This window comes from Tetrao urogallus (genome assembly GCF_951394365.1).
Source record: "Tetrao urogallus genome assembly, chromosome: 4".
Lineage (NCBI taxonomy): Eukaryota > Metazoa > Chordata > Aves > Galliformes > Phasianidae > Tetrao > Tetrao urogallus.
In genome coordinates, this window is record NC_136817.1 from 44712092 (window position 1) to 44721513 (window position 9422).

Consider the following 9422-nt stretch of genomic DNA (forward strand, 5'->3'; position numbering starts at 1 on the left):
CATATGGTATCATTTATTACAACTAATGATAAATATGCAAAGATGATTTTGCCTTGTCCTTAGGTTTATACATGCTTCAGAATTCCATCTCAGTAGTTGCTTAATGTTCAGCATCTGTGAAGGGATTTTGCAATAGAAGACAAATGCCAAATGCAGCTGAGCTGACTGCAGAGTTCCCACAGGCTGATGTAGGTAGCATCACCCCTATGTTCTCGTGACTAATAGATTTGATTGGTGCAGTGCTGTGCTCTACAAGCCCTGCTGAGCAATTCTTTACAAGGTCCAGCTGGACTAGAATTAAATAGTGGGGATTCTTTCACAGACAAGATCTCTAAATATAATTCCACGGTACTGGGAGACTTCTGTATTCACTTCCTTAGAACAGCACTTTCATTCTTCTAGCACCTCTGCCCGCACGATTCAAACTTATCTAAACTGTCAGCTCCTGGCATAGAAAATCCACATTCCTATGACTTGATCCCTCTGTCTCAGCCAAGGGGGATGAGTGTGTTTAGACATAATCTTCCATGCAATTGTTGAAGAAGCCCAGACCTTACTGTAAGTAGCTGAGAATACAGCTTGATAACTACCAGTAATGCCACTCAAATCCCAGAGGTGTGAATATTAGGTTTGGTACAGTGATCTTGAGGGAACCAACACACGAAACTATACAAACTGATTTGAATAATCATATATTAATATATAGTTAAGTTCTGAGATCTGATTTACAAGCCAATCCTTTTTATGCCACTACTACCCAAAAAAGCTGATTTGCTACCTAACCCCCTCAAAAAAGTCCTACAGATCCTCAAAACCTTCTGCTCTACAACAACAGTGACCTAGATCTTCTAATTTTGCCTGTTAAAATAATTAATCACATTACAGAATCAATTTTACATTCTCATTCCAATTTGAGATAAATATAACTCTACATGTCTTTGAATGTATTAAGTAACTTACATTTTTAATAAGCATTAAGCATTTCCAAATATCTCTGCTCCTACAAATGAAACCAAGGACTTTAGAACATAGCTGTAGATCCTGTGTTTGTATTCTGTTTTTCATAATACTTAGCTACTTTTAAGTTGGCTTCTAGCTGGATATGGGAAAGTCATCTTTTTCTACAGGATTATGGGATTTTTTCAGTTTGGCTCATTTATGAACTGATTTTCCTCTGTCCCTAGTTTTGTTCTCTGGGAACAGCAGAGACCACAGAATGTTTTTGATTATCCACTTGATCCCCTTAGGCAGCATAGTGTCTTTAGTCCAGGCTTCAGTAAAACTACATCTATTTGTTGAGCTTTTAGTTCTCAATTTAAGAAAAAAAGAATCTTGAAAAACTTCCTGTGGTCCCTTGTACAGCCTTTTGGCCAGTTCATACTGGAAGCACACTGTCTTATATTCCATATTCATACTTTTTATTCCTCTCCCTTAACTCCTTTTTAAAAACTGGCTCCATTTTATGTTTTTTTCCCTCAGTTGTGAGGTTTTCCAGAACTGTTACAAATATTGCTATTTGTTGTTTTGCTATCTCTTCTCACTCAGTTTTCAGTTTCTGAATTCTTCTGACACATTCATTCAACCTTTTGCATTTGCTCTCCAGGAAGTTGCTCACAATGACTTCAGCATCAGCAAGAAAATGTAACATCATGCGGTTCTCTATGCACATCCAGCCAGCACAGGGAAAGCCAGCTTTGGTCCATGCAAACTGAAGGGATCACACCAGCTGAAACTTATCCCAGACTGTGTGCTGAATTCATTCACTGAATGTAAGCTTTATAATCTGCTTGTATTTAGGAAAAGAAAAACAACAATCAACCACACAGGTCTGCAGATAATAGAGGCCACAAGAATGGCTTTTACAGTGAACCAAAGCTAGCCAACGTGGTCCTTCAGTGAGCTAACACCCTGAAAAAGCCCAGATTACCAAATATCACTTGCAAGGACGCAACTCAGCTTTGGACCATGCCAATGATTGAGCACAGACATCATCATTAACTACTTAATTCCTCTGGAAACAAGAAGGGGACTGCAAGTGCCTCAGATCCATGCCATCTAGAGAGTGACATCTCTCTAGGTACGCCTAGTGAGCCATGCTTGGGAGAGGCCATTGTTTACTTGGGGTTTTTTGGTTCACTTACATTGGAAATGAGTCTTAACTGTCATAAGGCATAGGGAGGGCTGACCAGTGGGCAGCCCAGCTCAGGCACCTAAGAAGAGCAGTCCCCCAAAGTGCCCAGCAGCAGAGCTTACTTCATGCAGTGCCATAGTCTGAGAGCCAGAGGCCAAGCATCTCACAGTGAATGCCCACACAACCTGCCCAGGACTCCAGGCTGCTGCCCTGCTACAATTCACTGCCAACATCCCACAGTGCTGCATTGAAACCAAAACCCACAGGTTGATCTTCTGCTAAGGACAACAGCAAAATTAACCACAACTCAAAGACATTTTTCCTGAGTATACTACTGGTTATTTAAAACAATAATTACAGAGAAAATATATAGTAAAAGTCATTGACACCTCTTTATCTTTTTCGTGAAGTTTTTTCATGAACTACTTCCTTGTTTCAGAGAGAACATCTGTTGGTCTTTGAGGCTGTCACACAGCTCCTGAACAGCGTCCCTTGCAATTGCTTGTGTTTGGGAAGGTACATGTCTTCCCTCCCCATGCTTGACCCTCCTTCCATCTCATATCTCCTGTAGCCTGTTCCAAATGGGGAACAACTCTTCTGACCCATGCATAGAGGCACAACCTCCCCATACAACTATTCTACCTACCAGTGATCTGCAATCCCCTTTGACATCTCAATGTTAACTATATCAGGTGGGTATTGCTGCACATGACTTCATCTTTTTTCAAACTTCATTGTAGGAGCGTTAGAACTGTTTATGCAACTTCATTATTAGATTTCTTTCTGGAAATTTTTTCGCTTAAATATTTTTTTCATAGCCCGTCTTCAGTGAGCTCTCATTTATGCTTCTTTTCTTTCAATAAGCAAAAGCCTAATAAGTTATCACAGAGACATGAGCCAACACAGATTTGTGTGCTCATGTGGGTGAACTGCCCAGACAGACTAGTGCTTTGTTTAATATTTCATGAAGACATGAATTATAAATTCAGTTCATATTTGAAAGATTTCTTCACAAAGGACTAAATCACTTCATGTTTCCAGTGAAGTCTCTATGTGAACTGAAAAGCAAAATGTGAATCTGGGACACAGAGTTGCATACATAACTTACCCTGTACTGGCCAGAAAAATCCCTGGACCTCAACAACAGCCACATGATCTCTGTCTCAGAATTCCCCATTTAGGACTTTACCCAACATCAGCAAAGCCAATGGATGTAACTTAAAGCAAATTCAGACACACACACACACACACACACACACACACACACACACACAAAAAAAAAAAAAAAAAAAAAAAGAAAAAGAAATTCTTTGATTTGGCATCTCCGGCTGAACTTTGAAACTTTTCATGGTAACTAAACTATGAATGCAAGGTGCTTGTCTTTCAAACAGACGAAATGAAACAAACAAAATGAAAGAAAACCAGAATATGTCACAGCCCCAGCATGGTTGGTCTCATACAAAGGCTGCAAGGAGAAACAGAGCTGGGAGAGCCAGTGGCTCCCTTCTCAAGGGGACCCAGGAGCTGGGTGCAAGCTGCACAACCTTGAACACCCTTGGACACACCACCTGGATCTTCCAGCTATAGCCAATGACACCTGCACAACCTCATTCAGATGTTTGCTCTTGTCTTAGGCTGACCAGATATTTAAGCATTAATTAAACCTCCAAATTCAATGAAAGAAAAGTTCCAGGGTAAATAGTTACTTCTGAGAACAGCCAAGGTTGTTCCAGATCAGGGAAGCCACCAGAAGCATCTGAGCCAGATTTTAGTACAATTACTCCCAGATCAGACTTTTCAGGCTCAAGCAATCTTCTTTTTTATTCATGTGGCTTTCCCAGGGCCCTCTTTCCTTCTACTTCCATCTAAAGAGACCTGGCTGAGCACTCATCTGTGCCCATGTGTAAAATCAATGAATATTTAGATGCTATAATTACAAAATAAACAAGAGATTTCAGCAAAGCAGATTATGATAACAAAAAGAGAATAGATAGAAAGCTTACCTCTATCCTGGGCTCACTTACAAAAGTGCAGCAGAGCAGATCTCCAGAAGTGATCCTTCCCCACTGGTAGCCAGCTCTTAAATAGGTCTAGGAGGCAGCACAGGTGAATTGCCTTCACCTGTGCTCCCTTGACTGACTCATTGCTTGCCTCAGGTGATCAATCAGAGGTTCAGGCCTTGATTGAGCAGTTCCCATACACCATGGTGTATAGTTCTTTCTTCCTTGTTTTCAAATGGTTTGTTTAGCTCTCAGAAACTGCACCACACACTAGTTTCACTGTAGTGTAGGCAAAACATTTCCACATCCCCATTAGCATTAAATCTCCCCTACACCCCCCAAAAAAAAGAGAATACATGGAAGTATTAGGCGTGTCATCAGGAGTTAGAGTGACTTTTTAAGTAGTCCAAAAGTCACTGGTGAGACAGCTGATCTTCTTAAAATGGATAGGGCAATTCCCAGGAATTGCCAGAGTGCTGTGAGCACTCTGACCATTATTAATATTGATAAGATCTGCTACTGCTCAGTACAGGCAGTGCCTTCTCAAGGCCATGTCACTGACTAGAGCATCAATTTAAAACAGCCTAGGGACGCTGTAAGACCTGACCTCTATTAATGTTATCACCACCTCACTTCTAGCATTCTCTTATGTATGTTGGAAAGTGATTTTGACCAGTGATTCAGAAAACACTCTGCTTTGCCTTCTAAATAGAAAAGTTTAATGCAATATTGAAAGACTGTACTTTTTCTGCAGTAAAGCATTCGTTCTGATCAGGAGGCTAACTCCTCCTTTCAGAGGAAACATTGATTTGCCCTCCCCAGATGTTCATAATTAAATCTGTCTGTTCCTGTCAGCATTATGGTAAGGAAACAGACCAGTAATGGCTCATTGTGTTCCCTGTAGTTCTGACATGGTATAGTCTCTTCCATAAAGATGTGGGAAGAGACAGAGAAAAGACTTGCTGCTGCTTTACTGTAAAGATTCCCATGAATGGGAGACTTGTTATCTTATGGGAGAAGACATCAGTTTTTAACCTGACTGCACACATATAGTTTTTTAGCATATTGATATCAAGGTGATGTTTTCAGCTAGATAGGAAGTATCTGCTTGCTTCTGTCCCTTCTTACTTCTTTCTTTTACTCATGAAAAATTCGAAGTAATTGAGAGTCATGGAGCACTCTTTTCTTCATTTAGAAAATAGCATTTCAGATGTTAAATAAACAGTAAAAAGCAGTAAAAAGCAATGTTGTACAGAAATCAACATACTTCATTGTAACAGAAGAGGGCAACCTAACACCATCTCACTATTCTCATACTCCTTATCCATCTATTTGCAAAACTGAGCATTGCATCCCATCAACAGAGACAAATAGGGCAAAGAAATTATATCTAAAAATATTTCTAAAGTCAGGAGTCCTCCTTACCCGTTTTTTCTTCAGTGTTTCTAGTTCAGTTTGATCATAACTGCTGAGGTCCCTCCTACTAGCTTTGCTGTTGTTTCATCAGATGATTTGACTTTGATTTAAGATAACCTTTCTCTGGAGGAGAGCTGATGAGTTTAAAGGAGACAGCCAGGATGGGTGCAGGTGCTGCTTGTTTGCCTAGAATTGACACACAGTATTGTAGACACCTGCTGTCTTCAGAGATGCCAAGCTCTAGGAAGACCTAATGGGCTCAAAAAGCACCCAAAAATAGACAATGATGAATAAAAAACAACTGACAAAAAAAAAAACAAAACAACAAAGAGAGAGACTGATGTATAGGTGATACCATTATTTGTTGCACTACTGCAGATGTTAAATGTCCTTAATTCTGTAAGTTAGTCATTGCAGTAAGGTTTGCTACGCTGCTTTCAGGACTTAAGAAGTTACTGTCTCAGTTTGATCTTCAACTCTTAGAGGTAGAATTATGGAATACCCTGAAAGTGTCATGATAAATGCAGGTTAAAGGGTAAACAATGAGAAATACATGGAAGGAAATGCTCAGAAAGAAGAAAACGAATGAGGTTAGAAAGAAATAGAAATGAAATTATTAGAAGTAATGGAGTCTTTCATAATTATTCTGTCAAGGGGGGCTACACAATCACTTGCATCTGAATGCAAAACACTAAATATATTTACAACTGTAGTAGCAAACCAAGCATCTAGGAATTCATTGTAGAATCATCATAGAATCTTTGGAGTTGAAAAAGGCCCTTAAAGGTCATCTAGTCCAACTGCCCTGCAATGAACAGGGACACCTGCAGCTAGAACAGGTTGCTCAGAGCCCAGTCCAGCCTGACTTTGGATGTTTTCAGGGATGGGACATCCACCACCTCTGTAGGCAGCCTGTTTCAGTGCTTTACCACCCTGATTGAAAAAACTTCTTCCTTATATCCATTCTAATTTTCCCTCTTTCCGTTTGAAACCATTTCCCCTTGTCCTGTCACAACAGACCCTGCTGAGGAGTCTGTCCCCTTCTTTCTTACTGTCCCCCTTAAGATATTGAAAGACCTCCATCAGATCTCCCTGGTGCCTTCTCTTCTCCAGCTGAACAGCCCCACATTCATTCATAGCACATTTCAAAAACTAAGTGTCCAAGTTGCCCACATGTTTGGTATACTTTTCTACAGCACACTCATACACATTGCACTAAGGGAGCGTCTCAGAGCAGTATTTTCTCCACTCTGGATAACATTCTGTAACTATACAGAAAGTAAGAGCAAGAAATAGTATCTCTTCACAGCTGAAAATATGCACCTTTTTGTGCCTTAATACTCTTAATCTGTTCCCAAAACCCTTTCTACAAGCAAACCTTGTACCAGTTTCACTATACTGGTAAAAGAGGAAGCTCCTCTGTGTAAGGTCATGTTGACCAGGATAAACTGAAGTACTCAACAAGAATAAAAGGAATCAAAACACAACAAGATACAATGAAGTAAAAAGGAAGGAAAAATAGTTAATCCTATCAATCTTCATCTGTATATGCCTAGGCCTTGGAAGTGCACAGGAAAGTACAAACTTAAAAAGGTGCATTCCTCCCTCTGCATGTGCAATGAAGAGAGCAGGACGACATCAATTAGATCCTCTGGAAATTATAAATATGTGATTGCTCTCACCTTTGCAATTCCCCTTCATTTCCCTGTATACTTCCTGTCTTTGCTATTTATCCTTAGCCCTTCTCAACTCTGCATCAAATTTCATTCAATCCTGGAACATAGTAAATAATCCAGAAGGGGCCCAGAAATGAAGCTCAGTAGCAGATAATCCTGCTGGACCATCAGCTACACCCTTTCCTATCATCAGCGTGACACATAGTACTGATGTGGTTGAAAATCACTTGTCATCACCTTTATTTACCTAGTTCAAATGAACACATTTATAGCGAGTCTAAAGTAAAGATAGACTTTCTGGCTTCATAGAAAATCAGGCTGCTCACCTGCTCTGCATTGTGCTATGTGGTCACACTGAGCAAATAGCACTAACAGTCTTCTCAAAAACACTCATCAAGAACTTACCCATACACAGTTTCCAGTGGCTAATGTATTTATTAACTAATCCTAAAGCACAGAAGTTCTGTGTGAAATCATGTTTTATCCAAGTAAGATTTATTTTCTGTCAAATACTAGATAATAGATTCTACGTACAGACGAAGAACTGATTACAGAGCAGTACCTAAGCATGGCTGTGATCAGCAGAATGGAAGATAAAATCATGGATAGCTGCCAGAATTAAAATATTATAAGAATAGAAAATGCTGAACGCACAGGATAGATACAAAACTGTATGTATTTAACATTGACACACTTCATTTTCATGGAGTGCTAAAATAGCCACAACTCCTGTCACAAAGCTGAGCAAGGAAAAGGGTAGGCCAATGGGTTCAGCACAGTGTCAACACCAACAGAGCCCCACAGAGGCACGAATGCAGCTTGATATAGCAGGAATGTTACAGGCTTAGAGCCACCATCTCTCTTCATAGTCCATCAAGGTAGTTTGCTTAAAAAGTTCTGTTGGTGTGGAATACACAGCTCTCTATTCAGCATGATTTCATAGCGCACACATAAGTAACTCATATATAAATATGTGCCAGAAAAAGATTTGTTGGCTTACTTACAGCTTTCATACCTCACCTGTGCTTTCAAGTTCCTGCACGAGTTTGGAAGAAGATAAATTAGTCACCATTAGCAGAAAAAAAAGATTTTTCTGCACTTCTAATAGAAATATTCTTTGTGTTAAAAAAATAAAAAGACAAAATGCCATTTATCAAAGGTTACAATTGTATTAGTCTTTCAGAAATAGATCTGTTCAATTGCATCCATTTTATCACAGTTTTGCCTTCTGATTACAGTTAGTAAGAGTTAACACAGTAGCAGCATTTGTTCATCCAGTTCAGAACAACGATTCCAGTAAATTAAATTGTTAAAAACGAGGCATGTTTTCTTGCGCAATCAAGACATCTCCATGTGCCACTTATGAGCAGATGTACTGAGGTCAGTATCAAATTTGATACTGGCAAAACCAAGGTGACAATTTTGCCTCTAAGTCAGACAAGAGTACAACATATTTGCCTTTAACCTTACAGCAACCAGATCCTGTAGACTGAGCATGAGTGAGAAAATTGATTTTTTTTTTTCATTATTTGTTATAAAGTTTTCAAGAGATTCGTCCTGTTAATGAATATTTTAATGTATGCACAATGGAGTTGCTGCAGGCTGGACTTTAGGAACACATTTTCAAGACTGGATATAGGATGATAGATAAACAATCTCATTCCTACACAGGGCCCAAATCCTAAGGGTGGTGAATATACCCTAACATATTTGTCTGGAAGAAACTGAGTTTGGTTCTAACTCCACAGGCTTCTCCAGAAATTCTCAGGAAATGAGGTAAGCCTTTCTGGTCAGACATGACAACATTGCAGATGAGGTGTGGAGCTGACCATGACCCCCCATCGACTTTGAAATTTACCACTATAGGCTTCTATGCACTGTGCTTCAGAAACTGGAGATGGAAGATGCAGTTGGAGCAGCCCCTGAGCAGAGAGCACCTGGACCCAGTCACATAGGGAATATTGCCTATGCATAGAGGTAAGGCTCAGACGCAGTGGAATAATGTTTCAGAAATTTCAGATGGATAGTTTTTATTTTCAAAAAGCAGTAGGGAATGTAAGGGATTTGCCTCTGGCACTTGGTACAGACCTGGGAAATATAAAGTACGAGGATCCTAAACTAAGAGGAAGACAAAGATGATTCTTCTACAGGCATTACTTCAGTAAATAGATATATATAAAATACATTACCATGCAGTAA